At 40.4% G+C, this 20,685-nt stretch overlaps 1 protein-coding gene across 1 annotated transcript in view; it reads left to right on the plus strand.

Moving 5' to 3' along the window:
- Positions 1 to 20,685, plus strand: part of Sema2a (Semaphorin 2a) — a 489,426-nt gene that overhangs the window by 121,826 nt on the left and 346,915 nt on the right. The window lies entirely within an intron of this gene.

Here is a 20,685-nt window from a genome sequence, read left to right on the forward strand (position 1 = left end):
TTTCGCTCCCGTAGAGCAAAGTTGGTCTGAAAACAGACCGATGTAAAGTAGTTTCGTCTGGGAGCTGACTTCCTTCTTACAGAATACAGTCGATCGCAGCTGCGAGCTCACTGCATTAGCTTTACGGCACCTTGATTCAATCTCACTTACTATATTACCATCCTGGGAGAACACACAACCTAAATAATTGAAATTACGAACCTGTTCTAGCTTTGTATCACCAATCTGACATTCAATTCTGTTGAATTTCTTACCTACTGACATCAATTTAGTCTTCGAGAGGCTAATTTTCATACCATACTCATTGCACCGTTTTTCAAGTTCCACGATGTTAGACTGTAGGCTTTCGGCACAATCTGCCATTATGACCAAGTCGTCAGCATAGACCAGACTGCTTACTACATTTCCACCTAATTGAATCCCTCCCTGCCATTTTATTCCTTTCAGCAGATGATCCATGTAAACTACAAACAGCAAAGGTGAAAGATTACAGCCTTGTCTAACCCCTGTAAGTACCCTGAACCAAGAACTCAGTTTGCCATCAGTTCTCACTGAGGCCCAATTGTCAACACAAATGCATTTGATTGCTTTTAATAATCTGCCTTTAATTCCATAGTCCCCCAGTATGGCGAACATCTTTTCCCTCGGTACCCTGTCATATGCTTTCTCTAGATCTACGAAACATAAACACAACTGCCTATTCCTCTCGTAGCATTTTTAAATTACCTGGCGCATACTGAAAATCTGATCCTGACAGCCTCTCTGTGGTCTGAAACCACACTGGTTTTCATCCAACTTCCTTTCAACGACTGATCGCACCCTCCTTTCCAAGATGCCAGTGAATACTTTGCCTGGTATACTAATCAGTGAGATACCTCGATAGTTGTTGCAATCCTTCCTGTTCCCTTGCTTATAGATAGGGGCAATTACTGCTCTTGCCCAATCTGAAGGTACCTTACCAACACTCCACGCTAATTTTACTACTCTGTGAAGCCATTTCATCCCTGCCTTCCCACTATACTTCACCATTTCAAGTCTAATTTCATCTATTCCTGCTGCCTTATGACAATGGAGTTTATTTACTATCCTTTCCACTTCCTCAAGCATAATTTCACCAACATCATTTTCCTCCTCCCCTTGAGCTTCGCTGTTCACAACACCACCAGGATGATTTCCTTTTACATTGAGAAGATGTTCAAAATATTCCCTCCACCACTCCAATGATTCCCTGGGATCTATTATGAGTTCACCTGAATTGCTCAAAACACTGTTCATTTCCTTTTTCCCTCCCTTCCTAAGATTCTTTATTACTGTCCAGAAAGGTTTCCCTGCTGCTTGACCTAGCCTTTCCAGGTTCTTACCTAAATCTTCCCACGACTTCTTTTTGGATTCAACAACTATTTGTTTTGCTCTGTTTCTTTCATCTACATACAACTCCCTATCTGCCTCGGCCCTTGTTTGGAGCCATTTCTTATAAGCCTTCTTTTTACGTTTACAAGCTGCTCTCACTTCATCATTCCACCAAGATGTTCGACTTTTCCCATCTTTACACACAGTTGTTCCAAGGCATTCCCTGGCTGTTTCTACTACAGCATCCCATTATGCCACCCATTCACTTTCTATATCCTGAATCTGCTTAATGTCTACTGTTCGAAACTTCTCACTAATCATATCCATGTACTTCCGTCTAATTTCCTCGTCCTGGAGATTTTCTACCCTTATTCGTTTGCAGACAGATTTCACTTTCTCTACCTTAGGCCTAGAGATACTTAGTTCACTACAGATCATATAGGGGTCTTTATCATCGAAAAATCCCCGGAAAACTCGTACATTCCTAACAGATTTCCTGAATTCGAAGTCGGTTGAGATATAGTCTATTATGGCTCTGGTACCCCTAGCCTCCCATGTGTAACGGTGAATAGCCTTATGCTGCTAAACCCATACTAGCACAGAAGTCCAGCAAACGCTTCCCATTCCCATTAGCTTCCATATCTTCCCCACATTTACCAATCACCCTTTCGTATCCTTCAGTTCTGTTCCCAACTCTCGCATTGAAATCGCCCATTAGCACTATTCTATCCTTGCTGTTTACCCTGACTACGATGTCACTCAATGCTTCATAAAACTTGTCAACTTCATCCTCATCTGCACCCTCACATGGTGAATACACGGACACAATTCTAGTCCTAATTCCTCCAACTGACAAATCTACCCACATCATTCGTTCATTTACGTGCCTAACAGAAACTATGTTGCGTGCAATGGTATTCCTGATAAAGAACCCTACCCCAGACTCTGCCCTTCCCTTTCTAACACCCGTCAAGTACACTTTATAATCTCCTATCTCTTCCTCGTTATCTCCCCTTACCCGAATATCACTTACTCCTAGCACATCCAGATGCATCCTCTTTGCTGACTCCGCCAGTTCTACTTTCTTTCTTCCATAAGCCCCATTAATATTGATAGCACCCCATCGAATTCCATTTCGTTCGCCAAGTTGTTTCCAAGGAGTCCCTCGCCTGTCAAATGGGAGTGGGACTCCGTTACTCCGTCAGGCCCGAGGCTTGCTTAAAATGTTCTGAGCTCGGTCGATTCATGAAGCAGGATGCTGCCCTACTTGCACATAGTCCAAGTGAGGATCTCTCCTCTAACGGGTTATGGACCACCGGTGGATTGTATAGTCCTAGCCACCTGAGCACAAGGAGGGCCACGACTCAGAATATGTCCGAGATGCCCACTCCCATTCCATAGCAACTGGTATCCCGGCTCTCAGGACCACTTACTAGGCCACTCAGCCGTTGCCCATGGTTCACGAACTAGGACGTGACTACAGTAACCCACAAACATGAACCACAACACAAAACAGAGTAGAAATATTAAAAATTGTGTTCTCTGCGCATATCATAACCTCTCATTTGACTTCCTCGACCATTAAAACTGTACAATAGAGGAAATGTTAAATTGTACTCCTCTTTTGCTGTTATTACTTAGGAAATTAGGACTGCCATTATTATTATTATTATTATTATTATTATTATTATTATTATTATTATTATTATTATTATTATTATTTGCTTTACGTCTCACCGACACAGACAGGTCTTATGGCGACGATGGGATAGGAAAGGGTTAGGAGTGTGAAGAAAGCGGCCGTGGCTTTAATTATGGTACAGCATTCGCCTGGTGTGAAAACTGGAAACTTCGGAAAACCATCCTCAAGGCTGCCGACAGTGGGTTTTGAACCCACTACCTCCCAGATGCAATCTCACAGTTGCGCTCCTCTAACTGGTCATTATGTTTCGTTATGTTTGCCTAGTTTTCAGCGACGCAAGAAAGGGGAAGGACTTCCACTGGCAAAGGTATTGGGCGTGGCCTTAATTAAGGTACGGCACAGCCCCAGTGCCTCGTGTGAAAATAGCAAACCATCCTCAGGGATGCCGACGGTGGTATTGAAACCCGCCATCTCCCGATTGCAAGCTCACAGTTACGCGACTTGAATCACATAGACATCAATATAGCTGATGTGAACATTTTCTCGGATGAACCGGGATAGAAAGAAATTTGCCATCATATAGCCTAGTGGTAATTCACATTTAATAATGGTGGTGATTGTTTTAAGGGGAGTTTCCAAGATAACCAGATAGTTAGGTATCTACCCCGACTCTAATCAGAAGAGGAAAAGGTCTGATCCTTAGAAGAACTAAGTTATAATCAAAAGAAAGGACCGCTGATGGCGTAGAAAGGAAAGATTCCCTGGGCTTCCCAAACGTAATACGTTGCCACAGGAAGAGAACAAGTGTTGACCAAGAGAGGTTAGATGGGAATAATACAAGTAAGAAGTCTGGGACACGTAAGTAGAAGTAATTGACAAGACACAGCTAGTGGTCCATGATGGCTATCTCACGCGCTCCATGTGGAATCTTTTTTTTTTTTCTATTTGCTTAACGCCGCACCGACTCAGATAGGTCTTATGGCGACGATGGGATAGGAAAGTCCTAGGAAGTGGAAGGATGCGGCCGCGGCCTTAATTAAGGTACAGCCCCGGCATTTGCCTGGTGTAAAAATGAAAAACCACGGAAAACCATCTTCAGGGCTGTCGACAGTGGGGTTCGAACCCACTGTCTCGCGATTACTGGATACTGGCCGCACTTAAGCCATGTGGAATCCCCTGGCAGTTACTTTATGTGACATGCGGGGAATACCGTGGATATATTCTATCCTGTCACCGTTTGAAGGTAGGGTAGTTGTAAGACTTGAACAGCATTCGCTAGATTTAGAATAAGAGCAGAAAATCCGAAGACCGAACGAGTTGGCTGTGCGGTTTGGGTCGTGTAGCTGTCAGCTTCTATTCGGGATATGGTGGGCTCGAACCCCATTATCGAAACCCCTTTGGATGGTTTTCCGTGGTTTCTGATTTTCACACCAGGTAAACGTTGGGGCTGTTCCTTAATTAAGACTGTACTGTCCCTGCCCTTTCCCATCGTTGTCGTAACACCTCTGTGAGTCGGTGTGACATGAAACCATTAAAAAATATCCAAGGTAAATTCATACTGCCAAGCGAGTTGGTTACACAGTTTTGGTCACGTACCTGCAAGCTTGCTTTCAGGAAATGGTGGTTTCCCACCCCACTGTCAGCAAGCTTGATGTTGATTTTCAGCACTTTCCTAGTTTCAAACCCGACAATTGCTGGCTCTGTACCGTAAGTATGACTAAGGTCGGTTCATTACCAGCCGGGCTGGGTGACTCAGGCGGTTGAGGCGATGTTCTTCTGATCCCAACTTGCCAGGTTCGATCCTGGCTCAGTCCCATGGTACTTGACAGTGCTTAAATACGTCATCCTCGTGTCAGTAGATTTACTGGCATGTGAAAGATCTGTGAGACTAAATTCCGGCATCCCGGCTATTCCGGTAACCGTAAAAGTAGTCAGGGGGACGTAAAGCCAATAACATTATTATTATTATTATTATTATTATTATTATTATTATTATTATTATTATTATTATTATTATTATTATTATTATTATTATTATTATTATTATATTCCCAAGCCCAGTCCTGTAATCCCAGTAATACTTGCCTGTATCGGTGTGACTTAAAACAAATATCAAAAGAAAAATCTATACTCAGAATGGTCGCTTCAATCCCCTAACCGAGCAGTCAACGCATCCAAATGTCGTTTTTTGGTTCTGCTATTCACCACTAGTCTAGAGGCATAGTAAGAGTACGCTGGTCGGCACATTTAATTTTATATTCCTTTATTGTACGGGAATTGAAGTTGGTGTGGTATTGTCTTGTATTGAGTTATTCAGACCCTAATATCAGTGCAGGCCATTTCCATCTTCATAGTGTCCCTTACAGTCCATTCTGACCTTCAACGCTCAGTAAGAAAAACTCATGAGTTTCCTCGAGGTTTGCAGCTCTTTTCAGGCACACGCCAATGGAGGTAAACTTCATGCGTGTTTTTATCCGCATGTCGGCTCTCTTGCCAATCATAAATCTCTGTCAGAGCCGGGAATCGAACTCGGATCTCCGAGGGCAGCTGGTAGCGGTAACCGTTACTTTGCGGAGGTATACAGCGCTCATTGATAAGTAAAGAAGTGGCTGCAATATAATTTCTCTTGTGATAAGTATCGTAAGATGCAGGAAGCACCGAGTACAGAAAAAATATTAGTACAATCCGAGATATTGAAGAAGAGTCCCTGACGAATATATCATTATAATACGACACCGTCACCTGCATTATACAACATTATACATTATAATTTGAAACAGTATTCTCTGTTAACTAATCGTTACCACGTCATAAGTAATATTTTGAAAGCACCTGTCACACTATAGCCAGGTCAGTTTATTAGATGTGTTACTGTGCTTCCACTTGGTTCATATATTGACTTATTTGTGGTTATCCCTTTGATTAACAAGCTCAGTGCTGTCATGCTTTTCAACAAGCCGTTTCCAGTGTTTGTGCCAAGCCAATTATGGCTGCCGTAGGGTGTTCAGCTCACTCGTTACGAGCTAATAACCTTCATTAGTCACTATTTAAATATTTGGTGCGACAGATGCAGTACAAACTCAAGTCCGACTCTAATATATAAACATAACGGGTGTGTTTGCTTTTACTCACACTCCCTACATTATCTGTTTCTCGCACATTTTATGAATTCATCTTCAGCTCATTATCCGTATTATTCCAAATTGCATTTGTGAAAATATTTTTATTCTTCGTTTTCACCCTAACATGCTAGCCGAAGCAGATGCTGCAAGCGAGTAGATAAATGAAGGGGCAAGCTATACTACCTAGCGCTACAAATGTCTAGCAGCAACTGTTATGTGCTGTAGTATCCGATGTTGAGCTCCTGATTTCTGAGAGACATGCACAGAATGGAGATCCGACGTGGCGTTATCAGACGATGATATGTTCAGATTGCCACTACAGATGCTGCAGAACTGCTCCGCTAAATTAAACGTTGAAACTTATTCTAATCCAGCGACTGGGCTAATTCAGACAATCTGTTTCGACTTCAGATGACGAAGAATGATGGATGAATCCCGTGCTGAAGGAAAGAATCACTAACTTCAGATATGCCAACCACGATTCCAACTTTATCCATATATTCGGTTTCTTATTTAGTTTCATAACTCACATGTTTTTCACGCTTGCCACGATAAATATGCAACTTAAATAACATAGAAAGATATATTTTTAAAAATATTGAAGCTGAAGATTGATTACTCAGAAAACGGCGTGAAATCATAAGTGAGGCGTTCGCCATGGGAGGCACCTAGCTAAATGCTACAATTCGAAAGGAGAGAAAAAATATTATGAAGAGTTTTGAGAGCTTCAATCATTTTATGAAATTATAATTTTCTTACGATTTATTCCCACCCATTCTCTTTCTTTTGTAGCTAAATGCGATCGATGATCTTGGTATGCTTTGAGAAGGAACAGTAAGATGGAAATTTATTTTTTGAATTTAATTTAGTTTATTCCATGCTACAACATTTTTATCCGATTTACAGCAGCATTCCCTTTGATATATTTTGAAATTACAAATAATCCTAAAATTACCCAACTTGATGTAATTAAATCTAATTTAATTTTGATTTAATAAGTGAGGAAATAGTCGGAGGTAAATGTATGCAACTGGGGCTCATACTTCTTCTTCTTATTCCTTTCCTACCGATTTTCCCGCACTTGTGAGGTCGTGGATACGAACTGTGTCGTACAGGTGGATATAGTCCTGATTAACGACCGGATGCCCTTCCTGACGCCAACCATATATGGAGGGATGTAATCACTATTGCGTGATTCTGTGGTTGTTGGCAGGGTGATATGTTGTCTGAATATGATGAGGAGATTGTTGGGACGGACAAATACACCCAGCCCCCAAGCCAGAAGAATTAATCAGAAGCGATTAAAGTCCCCGACCCGGCCGGAAATCAAACCCGGGGCCCTCTGAATCGAAGGCCATTCATCCAACGAGTCAGATCAACTGGGGTTCATACATGTTGTCATATATATCCCACAAGTTGTGAGAACTTAAGGGGGGCATTGGTTCAGCTGTAAAGTGTAGAGTCGTCCTGTTATGTCTGGAAGCTGTGTACCTGTGTTCTTTTAATTTCTGTTCTGATAACATTCGACATTCGTAAACTCTGCTCCCTGTGTTGTGAGTTAAATTCCTGTTTTTCTCTTCATTTGTTTTATAAGTCTTTTCCCAAGGATTGCACTCCAAGTGAATCTACAGATTTGCTCCTTTGTGTCAGACTCTGTTGCTTCCTGACTGGAAATGAGTCGTGCCACCAAACCGCGACTCATCAAAAGAAACAGTCGTGCGGAAATGATTCCCGTGAAAGACTTGACAGGCGAAATCTAGACGTAGAGGATCGAGAGTTTTCTGGCCGACGACTTTCTGTTGAGAATCACGTCAGGCATGCTGTCAAAAGCAATACTGCGCAGTCTCTTACACACGAAGCATTGTTGTTGGTGATTCTATTTCAGGAGGTAGATTCATTTTGGGTAATAATGATTTCAATTATTTGTAGTTGAATTATCCTCAATTTTTCTTCCTATCCATAGACAACCAATGCCTAGGTGTGGATTCTACACTAGTATTAGTCTTTTTTTTTTAATTTTTGGATGTCACTCCCTTCCAACACCCCCCCCCCGCCCCCAACCGTAGGGAGGTGCTAGGACTGTCCTACACCAAATGATTTTTTTCCAGGTACTCATATGTGTACCAAGTTTGGTTGAGAGCTATATTGCAACATACTCACAAGCTCGGTCATTTTGGAAAGTTTCTTCCCACCTCCTCTCACCCCCATCCCGATGATGTATGAACTTATATTTAAGGCATCTGGAATGTCATTATTTATCTCAGCAACCCCGAAACGTATGGATTCAGCACTAAAATAAGTAGTTTTAGAACGTTTTTAACATACCACTCCCTCCGCGCCCCAACCCCTACAGGTATTTGGGATGTCTTTTCCTTACAGTATTTCTCTCCAGGCAGCATTAAGTCATATGTGTAACAAGTTTGGTTGAAACTGCAGCTTTGACTATGGTTAGAGCCCTTGCGCGGATATACAAAATATTATCCCCATCCGCACTTCCTTCATACGCATTCGAATCCGCATCCGTGAATGGTTATCTGCGGATATTTAACTACAGGATATTATATCCAAGGTATTGAAACGGATAGATCTATTAACATAATACAGTAGGCCTGATTCCTGGCACCAGAACCCCTACAGTCACAGGTTCATGAGGGATTTCTCTTACAACTACTGACGAATTGACGTTTGTTCCTTCCTTGTATTCATCGCGGGCGAGAGTCGGTTAGGCTATTGCCAGATTTTCGGCTTTATGTTCTCCTATATTTTTTAAAAGTTGCTTTACGTCGCACCGATACAGATAGGTCTAATGGCAACGACGGGAAAGGAAGGAGCTAGGAGTGGGAAGGAAGTGGCCGTGGCCTTAATTAAGGTACAGTCCCAGCATTCGCCTGGTGTGAAAATGGGAAACCACGGAAAATCATCTTCAGGGCTGCCGACAGTGGGGTTCAAACCCACTATCTACCGAATACTGGATACTGGCCGCACTTGCGCGACTGCAGCTATCGAGCTCGGTACTTTATGGTTTCAAGGCTTTTTATATATCACTGTTCACCAATACCAATGCCAAGGATCGCCTGACGACAAGCAAAAGATAAGAGTATGCCTTAGTGAAAATCACTAAACTTCATTATTCAGAAATCATCAGCAAAATTTACCGCACTGCCAATACAGTTTCATCCGCCAAGACAATAACTTCGCGGGGATCCGCGGATATCCGCATTCGTGCTGGACTCTACCTATAGTCACCTGTCTTTTTTTGATCGTTGAGCTTCGCCGATCTCTGGTATTGCTCCTTATCTGTATGAAACCTGTTAAGTACATAATGTACTGCGGGCTAAGGCAATCCTTCGCCTGCAATTACTGGAGTGGTAATTTAGTACAGTAATTTCATTTTAGGATTACTTAAAGTTTACTGAACATAGGAGCCTGCCAATGCCTGATGTTTCACCGTCAGGTAATTTCGGAGCGAATAAAACAGAAAAGAAGCAAATCAGTCCAGTAGAACGATCGGATGGACTGGATAACTCTTAAAAATATAGATTTGTATTTCGCCGATCTCTTTGTGTGTCTGTCTGGTTTAATTCCTTTGAACTCTTCACAGAATTTAAATATGATATATCTTATTCTTAATATTTATATTATTATTATTATTATTATTATTATTGTTATTATTATTATTATTATTATTATTCAGGGAACTTGTATTAAACGTTAAAAATTTTAACTTTTTACCCGTGGCCTCAAACGTTAAGGCAGACAATTTACTGTGCTAACAAATGTGAAGTAAGCTCATTTGAGTTGGAACTCCACATTTAGAATTTATCTGTGACTAGTTGAGTACAAGTGAAGGGATGCCATGTGGCAATGGGGGTTGCAGGTCAGCTGTGTGACGGCTATGGTCGTGCCACCAACTTTTGATCCGTGAAGAGGTCCCGCCCAATGCAGGTGCGTTCACTGGGAAAACGTGTGTTAATACATCCCAATAACTCGCTCCAGCTGCGGTCGGATCCCGCAGATATATTGCATTAACAGCAATTAGGTTGTACCCTAATGAGATACACAGTGGCTTCACACATCATCCAATTACACACGCTACAACAATATATGCATTATTTAAGTGTTATTATTAGATGACTGCCCTTCTATTTACTATTAGTTCACTCGTCATTATAGCCTTTCTCTTTAGTAGAATGAAAATTTTCGTAAAATAAACTACTTTAGTTAGTGTTTCTCTGTACATGAAGTTTAGCTGAATCCTCTAGGCGTTGGCTTGTATTATAGTCCAATAAAACACCTAAACGACTGATCTTGAGTCATAGTGCCTTTTGATGAGTATTATAAACGTATATTTTCCTCTAGGTTTTGTTGTTGTTGTTTCCAGGAAATTTACGGAGTCGGGTCGTGGTAGAAAGTTTCCTATCTTAAACTCACTGAATCCAAATCTACACGCCAAGGGTTAGAATATTTGACTGTTTATTAGTATAGTAGTGAAGTTACTTATATTTAATAGGTAGCATGATGAAGATATACAGTAATTCGGCAGGTATTAGTGTTATACAGATGAACCCGTTTATAGCGACATCGCTTTCAACGACGTATTGGATATAACGTCGAAATCTAATGGTCCCGTTTGAATCCTATACGAACACTGTATTTAAAAGTCGCTTCGCACGACATCGCTTATTACGACATAGGCTATAAAACTACTTATTTTGATCACATTTTAGGAGAAATGTATCGGCTTTAATGTCCAACATTTATTTTTGTTTGTTACTTATTTGGTGATTGCCCACTACGATGTAACGCTTATTATTGTAGACTTCAAATCAGTCTGTCTGTTAAATAGTCAAGGGAAGCATCGCTGTGAAGAGGACTCAAAAGAAAATGGAAGTGTTTAATACTGAATAAAGTCTCACATAATATGGCGATTATAAAACTGGGAAACAAACGTAAGACATAGTGAAGGAATTGTGAGTATCACACTGTTCGATTTCTACAATTCGGAGGAACAGAATATCTAAGCACAGAGATATTGAAGAATCTTTACTTAGATGTTTTAAGCATCAAAGAACAAACGATGTGCCGATCAAATGGAACTATTCTTCAAGTGTAAACCAATGAAATTCCTCGCAGTCCCACTCCACAAATACTTATTTCAGTGACTTTTTGAAGTTAAGCATCATTGGACGTAGTCAAGACTTGGATGGGTTGCTACGCGCTGTTGGTGGGGTGTAAGAGAATGGAGGAGCGGAAAGGAACTGGCCACCCTTCCGTAAGTAAACTCCGGCTCAGGCACACCTCTGCGGAGGTTCGGACCTGCCTACGGGCAGAATACACTCTTACCTTACCTTAGTGACTTTTTGAAGTTTTAATTTAATTTTGTTAATTAACCCTGTAAGTGTGCAGACTAAAACTTACAGATATGATATTTTTAGCAAAAACTAAAAGCAAAACCGATTTTTGCGACTATTGGATATAACAACCGTTCATTGGCGGTCCCTTGGGAGTCATTATAATGGATTCCGACTGTGTTTCGATCCGTTTATTATGCAGTCGTATCTAGAGCCCTCAATGACCAAGTATGAAGACAAGTAGTAGTCTGATGCCTGGCTATATCGGAAAACCACCAAACGTTAAAACAGTTACTGTACTGGAATTGTATAACACTGCCTGACAAAAAAAGTTAAGCACCCAGAAGGAGTGGTTGAAAGTGAATGAACGTACATATGGTGAAAGACTATGTGCCTTTAGTGAACTGATTACAATATGGGATGAAAGAGACAAGGCCGTTGGCAGTTACAGGTGGAATGTTGGCGCCAGGTAGTAGGGTGTCGCACCCCTCTGGCCGCAATGCATTCCCTTTTGCGGGTTGGAATGGTGTCAAACAGCCTTTGGATCCTCTCCTTTGATGAGTTCGTCCACAGTTGTTGCAGCTGTCCCTCCAGATCCCGCAGGTTGGTACTGGGCCGTAATCCCCTTCCAATGTCATCCCAATCGTGTTCAATGATGGCGAGGTCCTGGGATATTGCTGGCCACGGGTCGGATCTCAGCATGCCCTAGGCAGTTGATAGACACACATGCTGTTTGTGAATTTGCATTATCTTGTTGGAACACTGACCTAGGATGCTGTGACGTAAGGGGTAGGGCGTGCGGGCGCAGAATGTTTCTGACGTATTGCTGTGCCATCAAAGTCTGCCGAGGCACTATTAGGGGTGACCTGAACACGTATCCTGTGGCTCTCCACCCACACCATGATGCCAGGAATTACACCTGTGCGTCTTTCCACAATATGGGCAGGATATGCCTCTTGCCCTCGATGCAGCCAACCCCGCACACGAGGTTATGGAGAAGCGGGACTCATCACTGAACATGATGCGACGCCATTCGACCTCTGTCCATGCCTCTCGGGCAAGTCACTACTTCAAACGCAGGCGCTGGTGTTCTGGTGTCAATATCAACCGGCGCATGGGGCGGTAGGACACGAATCCGGCAGATGCGCTTCGTCGAGACACTGTGTGGGAACTCACAGGATGTTGTAGATCTTCAGTACATATTCCGGAATGGCGAGTTCCGAAGTTATGGGATTCCGCAATGCTTGGCGCACCATACAACGGTCCTACATCGCGGTGGTGTTTTCTGGTCGACCCGAACCTGCACGAGGTGATTGGGTGCCCCATGTACCCAATGAGTCCAACATCGGGCCACTGTGACATTTGAATGGCCCACATGCCTGGCAATTGCACGACACGACCAATCAGCCTCATGCAGTCCCACAATGCGGCCTCTGTCAAAAGCTGTCAATTGGCTTCGTACTGTACATAGTCCTCTCTGCACGTCTTGCTTAACTGTCTAACTAATAGCAATTGACTGGTAACAACTTATCAACAACAGGACGGTGCCATCATGAATGCATTCTGGTGGGCGTTCTACACATTACAGATCCTTGTAAATCAAATCATGTACTCACACGTTAATGGTATGCATGTATACGGAAATGAGATAATATTGGACCACTCCTTCCGGGCACTTAACTTTTTTTTTCAGGCAGTGTATTTAAATAATTTAGAACAAGAATATATACCCGGATATAACTTCAGTTTTAGAGTAACGAGCTAGGAATGGCAAATTCTTACACACACCATTTATAATCGTCGCTTAGGAACCACTGGCACGCAAAGACAAAATTTTAATTTTATACCAGAAGGAAGTAAATATATACAATTGTAAATGTGGTTCAGAAGTCTCAGGAATTGGTCTCATAATTAAATAGCTCAACATTTAAGAGACGAAAAGTCATTTATGTACCAACTTGTTAATGTTAGTTACGTGATAATGAACCGCTGCTTTAGCCTATATTCTGGTAGCTACCTGGTGTTATTTGATAAACGACGGTGTACTTGGGACCAAGATCGTCCCTTATGATATACTTAGCCGAGTACAGCCGTCGCATTATGTTCGCTGACCGGTCGAAGTCGAATCCAGTCTAAACCATTTTTTGCAGGCCTTTAGTTGAGGTGCCTGAATGGTGTCGAATTGAAATGCTTGCACACTGTGACTAACCTATATGATTATTATTATTATTATTATTATTATTATTATTATTATTATTATTATTATTATTATTATTATTATTATTATTATTATTATTATTATTATTATTATTATTATTATTATTTGAACTTCAACATCCGAGATAATGGTGTATCTTTAGAACGAGGTGAACGACTGTCGACAACATGGCCGTAGTCACATGGTCTTCAGTTTTATGTGAAATCCCTACTACAGACATGAACATTGACACTTTTAAAATTCCACAAGTATTGTTCAAAATGAAACTGCCGCAATTGTTGATATCACCCAGCTATAATTCTTTTGAAATCAAAATTATAAAAAAGTAAAGCGCAATTTGCTACTGTATGTGTCAATAAAACTCTTCTGATTTGACTCTGTGTCTTTTGTCACCAAATTGTTTGCCTACTGTTCGTTTTAGAGAACCCCCTCTTGACATTATATCCTTCCCCACAATTGAGGTTATTTATCCCACTCATGAATGAATTTTTTAAATATATTTTCCACGATCGTCGATTTCTTTCCAGTTCTACCCTGGTTGGTTACATAGGGTATAAGACAAGAGAAAACAGATTAAATTGTTTATCATAATGTTCTATGTATATTATGAATCAACGTCATCTTACATCCATACCCATATTACAGTCCGACTCGTTGGTTGAATGGTCAGCTAACTGGTCTTCGGTTCAGAGCGTCTCGGGTTCGATTGCCGGTCGGTTCGGGGATTTTAACCTTAATTGGTTAATTCCAATCGCTTGGGGCTGGGTGTGTGTGGCGTATTCAGCGTTATAAATTATCCTAGGTAGGGCCCTCATCTTCACAGACATGCAGGTCGCCTAATAGGCTGTCTATGAGAAAAAGAGCCGCACCAGCCTCTCCGGAGGCCATACGCAATTATTATTATTATTATTATTATTATTATTATTATTATTATTATTATTATTATTATTATTATTATTATTATACCCATATTATGAACGAAATAATGTGCCCCAACTTTATATGTAGTCTGTTAAGTGACACATCTAAATTATTTTCTTAAAGAATTGACGTTGCCGTTCTTAGAGTGTTTATCAATTTAAACGTCTTCCTTGAGCTTCTGTATTTAACTTAATCTGGCTTGTTTCTGCTGGTTGATTTCTGCATCAAGATTAGACACACGGAGTATTGTGCTGGGAGTCTATCGTACCTCACTGCTGATAATTAGGAGATTTGAAAGTAAATCTGAAAGCAGATTACTTCATCTGTCACTCCATTCAACTTATCATCATTAATTATTGTTAGGGTAAATACAGAGATGTTTGAATCAAGTTTTTGCTGGGGGAAGCTGGGAGTTAAGGGCTGACGTAATGAGTGTACAATTCTCTCGGCAAATAGCAGCAAAACGACGTCTGGGGACCATTACACGGCACGACTTCGGAGACAAAAACTTCGGGCCTGTTCCGGGATAATTAAGACACAAGCAAAACAAATATAAGTGTAGAAGTTAACTTTTAAGATTCCTTTAATATTGTTAACTTGCTACAAGTTATGTCAGACACATGTTACACCATGCCGCACAAGTAGTTACAAGCACACAGATCGGAATCACGCTACTACTACTACTACTACTACTACTACTACTACTACTACTACTACTACTACTACTACTACTACTAAGTGGTTGTATCGAAGATATGAAATTCTAGACAGGGGCCATTAAACACTACGATCCAAAATGTAATATAGTAATATATCCCAGACGCCAGCGGGGTACAGGAGAGCGTATCTACACGACGCCACAGAAGATGACTACCGCAGCAGTAGTCGAAACGTCTGGGAGAAGCGAGAGGAGTGGACCACGGCATAATAGCCCGGAAGATTTTTATTATATTGACATCGGCCGTGAAAGCCTTCATACTTTAATAATATAGTAATGTTTTATTCGTTTTTACAATAATGAACGCATATTAATACTTTCGATAACTTTTGAAAACATAATTCATTACATTCGAAGTGTTACTGCATAAGTTTATTTTCAAATGTTACACTGGCAAAACTGGCAATTTATAATACACGTTGTTATAAATTGACTTTAACGAATTACACGGAAAGACGGGTATTATCGATTTGAATATAGTTTATTTATTACATATTTAATAATAATATTATTCGCTTTACGTCCCACTAACTACTTTTACTGTTTTCGGAGACGTCGAAGTGCCGGAATTTTGCCCCGCATGAGTTCTTTTCAGTCTGGAAAGCCAAGAATAACGGCTGAGAGAATCCGTCGTACTGACCACACACCTCGTAATCTGCAAGCCCTCGAAGTGAGCAGCGGTCACTTGGTAGCCCATGGCCTTTCGGGGCTTTAGCGGGATGGGGTTTGGTTTGGATGAGTTATTTTACGTTCCAGTAAATATACCGATACGAGGCTGACGTATTTGATCACCTTCAAATACCACCGGACTGAGCCGGGATCAAACCTGCCAAGTTGGGGTCAGAAGGCCAGCGCCTCAACCGTCTGAGCCACTCAGTCCGGCATATTATATATTACAAATATGATATGAACCAAGTGTATCATTTTATGCTTCACGGAGGGGTTGCATGAATTTTCGCAATAAGAGATGATCGTCGCATTATTTATGAAATCGCCTTTGTAAACAGTATTATTCCAGCATCATGGTGTTGAGTTAGAATGCGTATCTCTTATCTGGAGCACCCGGATTCGATTCCCACCGAATTCAGGTATTTAAACCCTGGACTGAGAACTGAAACAGGGTTCACTTAGCCTCGTGAGAGTATCGGAGAAACTGTGCGATATGAGAATCAGTGAACCTGGTCATGAGAGTCAATCAATATGGCTTAGGATGATTCACGCTAACAACGTATTGCACCAGTAATATCTGAAGGCCGTCAGGATGAGCAGCAATCGTCATAGCTATTCGAGGCTGTTAGAATAGAATACTCCCATCCCTTAGTTCAGGATTGCCTGGAAATGAGGAGAGAGTAATCATTTATTGTAATCCAAGCTGCATTTGATACATGCAAGATGTTCCTTGTTATTATTAGTTTATCTATTACTACATTAAGCATTACAGTTAAGCCTAATTACTATTTGCACCCAATCTCAAAATTGTATTTTTGTTTTAATGTTACTTTTGTCGCAACCTTAAAGTTGAATTACCTCAAGTATTTATTTATGTCACAAGTCTCAACAGAGTTATCCTCGACTTACAATGGGCATTATGAATGAACTGAATGACTTCATGAATGAATTAATGAATGAATGAATGAATGAATGAATGAATGAATGAATGATTCTATGGTTGGACTGTAATCGTGCATGCATGAATGAATAAAACACTTGTATTTCCCAGTCGCGGATAACCACTGACTGGGGAGATAGGATCCAGACTCCAAATGGGCTGTATGTGTCATGGATTTGTTTTGGGTTCCTTGTGTAGTGTAGCCATTCAATAATTATATCCCCTCAGACTATATAAAAACTATTACCAAATTGTTGGCTGAACGGTCAGCGTACTGACCTTTGGGTGAGAGGGTCGCGCGTTCAATTCGCGGCCGATCTGAGGATTTTTTTAACAGCATATATGGTTAATTTCTATGGCATAGTAATGGGTATTCATGTTCGTCTTGGCGTCTCCGACAACCGCAGAATAATAATAATAATTATTAATTTGTATATTTTTGTCGTCGTCTTAATACACCTCCCTTTATTTCCGTACAACACTTCGCACTATTAACCACCACACAAATATGCAATAGTGAATGCATCTCTCTCACATAGGGTTGACATCAGTAAAGACATCTGGCAGTAAAACATCGCCAAATACACCGTAGGTGCCGACCCAATAAATCAAGGGAAAGTCCGGTAAGCAGAAGAAGAAGAAGAATATAATAACTCTTACTGGCGTAAAAATGCTGATAGAACTTAAATTTTGAAAACAGCTCTGTAAAAACCAGCAGTGACTGTACCGCAGGAAGAGCATGAATACGTAATCAGGAGGCGCACCTCCTGCCTCCTTTCAGTCGCTAAATTGCAAGTGCTAGACTAGACGGACAAGAGAAGCCTAAGCTTTTTTTTCAGTCTTTCATACATTCAATAGCCGCCTCAGTTACGGCGTACCATGTTGCTGGGACGTTCATCCACGTCGCAGATCTTCCTCTCAAAAGAGAAATTTCATTCTTCAGAAGTGGAAAATGGAACAAGAAATAATCCGCTGGAAATTTCAGTTGAACTGGTTGTACTTTGTGATATAATAATAATAATAATAATAATAATAATAATAATAATAATAATAATAATAATAATAATAATAATAATAATAATAATAATAGTAATAATAACAATAATAGTACATGAGGATACTGTGAGGCTCTCTGCAGTATTTGACTTAATAAGTGATCAGAGTTTGGATAAAGTAAACTCGTTTGCATGTACCATTTTATCCACATACCAGTCCTCCAGCCATTCTTAAGTCTCTGGCAGTTCAGGAAGCCGAACCCGGTCCACGGAGGACGGCAGCTAATAGTGCTACCCGTTACGCTATTAAGAGGGACGAGTTTGAATGACTGTTGGCCAATGAAAGGGAGGAAAGAACAGTGTGCATCAATCATTTAGTTGGTACTCTGTGTTTCGAGGATGGTTGCCCAGTTGTACTTCCACTTAAAACAATAATCACCACCACCATCACTTGGTACTCTGGATTTATCATTAGAGGATCCATCATCCATCTCGTTTAATTTTCGTCCCTAAATCAGTTATCTTCACACTACAACCACTAAACGGAGGGTGATAGATAATGCAAAGTATGGGTTAACAATTAATTATTATTGTATGTTGGGTATTCAGCCCGAAGGCTGGTTTGATCCTCTGCAGTTCCGCCAACAGCTGTCATAAATAGCCTAGCCGTCACTGAAGAAGCGTACTAGGGAAACGAGGAGTGAGGTAGTTTCCCGTTGCTTTATTCGCCGAGCCAGCCGTTGCTATAACATATCAGTCTGCAAAGCCCACGGAAATTCATGCACCAACCGACCCTACGAACGATATTTTCACACCATTCATAACAGGGACTGGCTGCATAAGTAATGGTATTACTAGTAGCACTCATACCTCAGTCACTTTCATATTGTCAAAGCCAAGGATGAGACTGAAGACAGGTCAATGAACGTAACAAATTTGATATAACCCATACCAGAAGACATAGTGTACTTACTGAACAAAAAATAATTTGGTATGTGTCCTATGCAGCAGTGAATTTTACCGGAGAATCTCAGTGCTTCATTTTCACTTATTCCATTCAGTTAATTAAATCCTTTGGAGCAACACCTGTTGCTGATTACACTACAGAGAGCATTTCCACAGGCTGAAGTTTCCCATCTCTCAGTTTCTCCACCAACGCCGCTTCATAGGCCTATTTGTTTATTTTCATGATTTTTTTCTTGGATTTTATGACGTGGTAGCCGATTTGTATTATCACTGGCTTCCCACTAAGATGGCCATGGTTCGAATCCTGGAACTTTTGAAACGTAAGCTGGGAGGACATGAAATCAGCTCTTAGATTAAGGTAAAAATACCCAACCTGGCTGGCATTCGAACCCAGGGCCTATACCTTACTTTTTTAAGTGTTACTACATAACCTCTTACTTAAGATCTTTACTTTTAAAATCCTTCAAACTGGGCTTGGTGTGTGACCGTCGAGGAAAAACTTGTTTCCCCTTGGGGCTTTGTCGTACTGACGTATTCTAGTGTTAGACAATATTGCCGAAGCTGGCCAACCATGAGCAAGGCAACTTCATCCGTAGTGATAAAACGAGAACTTTTGGGCTCTAAATTATTTTATTAATCTATTATCGACTTATGATTTCATTATTCAGATTTTATTCACATTTCAGGGGGCCGTGAAGTACTTATCATGATGATTTTAGTTCATGAAATAGCTTTACATTATACATTTGAACACGACCTTTCAATTGTTACTGAATTATTTGCTGTTCAAATTGTATTCAGTGAATGAGTTCCATTATAACAAAATGAGACTACCTCTCTCTTGAATTTTGTCAATTGAAGAGGCCATTATATTGTTGTTACTGCTCACTGAGTTTACTTTGCTCTGAAATTGTAGTTGTTACCCCGACAATTTTGCTTGCGTACTGTTCTATTTACAATGACTTTTTTTCTCAAACTTAGTCATTACGTTCGAAATTACTCGCTATTGGCACAATTGCAAGGGAGCAATTTACTTCATTACCCTCCAGCATTTGGTATATTGGAGACATCGCAACGTATTATTCATTTAATTAATTTAATTTTCAGCTTGTGTAGGACAGGCAGTCCTTTTGTACATTATGAATTTAAATTAATTTTCAATCTCTTTTAGTTCATTATATATAGTAGCTTCCTGTGTTGATTGGCGGTAGAATATTGGCCTCCGGTTCCCAAGATCGCGCGGGTTCAAGCCCTCAGACGTAGTCAGATTTTTGAAGGGTGAAAGAAAGGCCATGTCGTATGATATCGGCATGTAAGGCCTGTGGTGACACATCTAATCATTTTAAACCAAGTTTAATTAGTTCACCTCACGGAGATCGGTTTCTCCATCATTTGGTATAGTAAATCGTAACGTCGAAATTGACACAGAGGCAGCACCAATGGCATATTTTAACAATGACTGAAACGTGGTAACTGAAGCTGTATGATTATTAAGATTATTATTATTATTATTATTATTATTATTATTATTATTATTATTATTTATTAATTTATTAATACATTCATAACAGGGTATATCCCCAATTACAAAGGATGGTACAAAATACGTTCAATATGTATATTCAATATATATTGTTTTTGTTGTTAGTAGTTGTGAATTATTATAGAATAATTTAGAAACTACATTAACGTTTAGTTAAAATATATCAGTTGGTTATAAAGTCATACGTGATAAGTATATTGTAAAGTTGAATTATAAATAAAATATGCCATTATTAAACGTTCTGGAACAT

The sequence above is a fragment of the Anabrus simplex genome, chromosome 1 (assembly GCF_040414725.1).
Source record: "Anabrus simplex isolate iqAnaSimp1 chromosome 1, ASM4041472v1, whole genome shotgun sequence".
Taxonomy (NCBI): Eukaryota; Metazoa; Arthropoda; class Insecta; order Orthoptera; family Tettigoniidae; genus Anabrus; species Anabrus simplex.